Genomic DNA, 2,500 nt, shown 5'->3' on the forward strand with positions numbered 1-2,500 from the left:
GAGTCAATGGGAGGATGACCAGATGCATGAGAAGCCAACGCGCCAAAACCTAAGTCCAACTTGAATGGAAGTCTATGGGAGGATGACCAGAGGCATGACTTTTGAATGGGAGTCAATGGGAGGATGACCAGATGCATGAGAAGCGAACGCGCCAAAACCTAAGTCCAACTTGAATGGAAGTCTATGGGAGGATGACCAGAGGCATGGCTTTTGAATGGGAGTCAATGGGAGGATGACCAGATGCATGAGAAGCGAACGCGCCAAAACCTAAGTCCAACTTGAATGGAAGTCTATGGGAGGATGACCAGAGGCATACATTTTGAATGGGAGTCAATGGGAGGAAGACCAGATGCATGAGAAGCCAACGCGCCAAAACCTAAGTCCAACTTGAATGGAAGTCTATGGGAGGATGACCAGAGGCATGGCTTTTGAATGGGAGTCAATGGGAGGAAGACCAGATGCATACATTTTGAATGGGAGTCTATGGGAGGATGACCAGATGCATACATTTTGAATGGGAGTCTATGGGAGGATGACCAGATGCATACATTTTGAATGGGAGTCAATGGGAGGATGACCAGATGCATACATTTTGAATGGGAGTCTATGGGAGGATGACCAGAGGCACAAAATTCCACAAGGATGACCAGGGGCACAGAGTTCTTAAAGTTGCGTTTAATGGGTTTTAACACAGGGGGTGTGCTTAATAGTGGGTGCACAGGTCCCCCCGGAGGTCAGGTAGTGTGGGGGGTCCCCCCCGGAGGTGGGCTCCCCGGCCTGGGGGCGCTGTTTCCCCGGGAGTCCGCGGTGGGTGTGGGGGGTCCCTTGGGAGCCCAGACCATGAGCCCAGGGAGGCGGTGGAGTGTGTGGGTCCCCTTGGATCCCAAGGGTGGGGGTGCAGGGATCCCGTGGTGCCTTGGGCGGACGATTTTGCCCCGTGTGAGGGTGTGTTTGTCTGGTTGAATGTGGATAGTTTGTGAAATTCACAGTTGTGCGCCCGAACGTGGGATTTGGACGGGGACGGTTTTAGAATTCAAGTTGGAGCCTGGGGCAGCGGGCTGAGTGTTTTTCCTCCCGGCAAAAGGTGTCATTTTTTCGGGGGGTCGATTTGAAATTTCGTTTCGCTCGCTGCGTCTCGCACGCGCGCGCACGACCCCGGGACCTTCTCGGGCTGTCGTCCCCCGGCCCGTGGCTATCCAACGAGCCCACCCTCGAGGCCGTGAGTGCCCGCAAAGTGGCACTAGCTCTGCACGGAGACCCTTTTCCCAGCTTCCAAAAGAGTGCATTGAAGGGGGGGAGTGGTGCTTTGAAAATTGACAGTAGCTCGCCCGAACGTGGGATTTGGACGGGGACGGTTTCAGAATTCAAGTTGGACTCGTGGGAGAACGTGGCCACGCCATATACCCCCCCAAAATAGCACCCCCATTTCGACAGCTCCATTTGAAATTTTCTTTTTCCTCCCGTTTCCCCCGTGCTCAATGCATTTCAACGGGGATCATTTTGTCACTTTAGTCAGAGCGAGAGGCACGCGCTCGAGTGCCACTTTTATTCATTTTGACCATTTCCGCGACGCGGGCTCCGTTTGAAATTTTGACTCGGCTCCCGTTTCCGTCCCGTAGCTCGGATCCGGCCCGGGACGACTTTGTTATTCGAGTTGGGGCTAGGCGCACGCGGGCACGTCGTCGTGTCTCGGCCTTTTTCGCACGCACGAGCCTGTAGCTCTGTTTGAAGTTTTGTTTCGCTTCCCATGTCGCGCACGCGCGCGTGCGCAACGGGGCGCACAGTTAGTCGTCGTGTCCCCGACGTTGGCTTTCCAACGAGCCTATTTTCGTCGAAATCCGTCGAACGGCACCGGAGTTACCCGTGTGTGTCACTTTTCCAGCCTCCGAGGCAGTCTCCCAGCTTCCAGCTTACAAACTTTCCATTGTCGCGGCCCCCAGTCCACCAGACAGCTACCGGCGTGATATTAGAAACCGACTTGTGAAAGACTTGCAAGTCAATGGAGGTTACACGGAGCCTCCATAGGGCCCTTCCTGAAGCCCAGTGCCACGCTTTGGTGACCACGCTCACGGGGATCTCCCCTTTCACTTGACTATCACGGATGTGCGCGAGCACACGGTTCTCACGAACCGAGCGGTCTTCCCTGGGCCGCTACCCGCGTTTGAGGCACCGCAGGCGGGTACCCCGGTGGGCGCGAGACCCCTGGAGGTCAAAAAAATATAATTTTTTTTCAAAGTCCCCGGTCGAGCTCTGGATCATGCCCCCCGGCCCTGGCACTTCCCGGGGGGGCCCCCACGCGCACGGCGGCCGGTGGGTGGCGCTCTTTTTTCGAAATTTTTTTTTCCCCAGTTTTGAAGCCCAGGCATGGTCCAGGCCCCCACCCCCGACCCGGGCGGCCCCGAGTGGCCGACAGGGGGCGCTTTTTTCGGGCAGATTTTTTTTTTCGCCGTTTGAAGCTCCGGACAGGGCCAGAACCACACCCCCCGTCTCAGGCACTTCC

The sequence above is a fragment of the Hypomesus nipponensis genome, chromosome 21 (assembly GCF_054491055.1).
Source record: "Hypomesus nipponensis isolate SF chromosome 21, ASM5449105v1, whole genome shotgun sequence".
NCBI lineage: Eukaryota > Metazoa > Chordata > Actinopteri > Osmeriformes > Osmeridae > Hypomesus > Hypomesus nipponensis.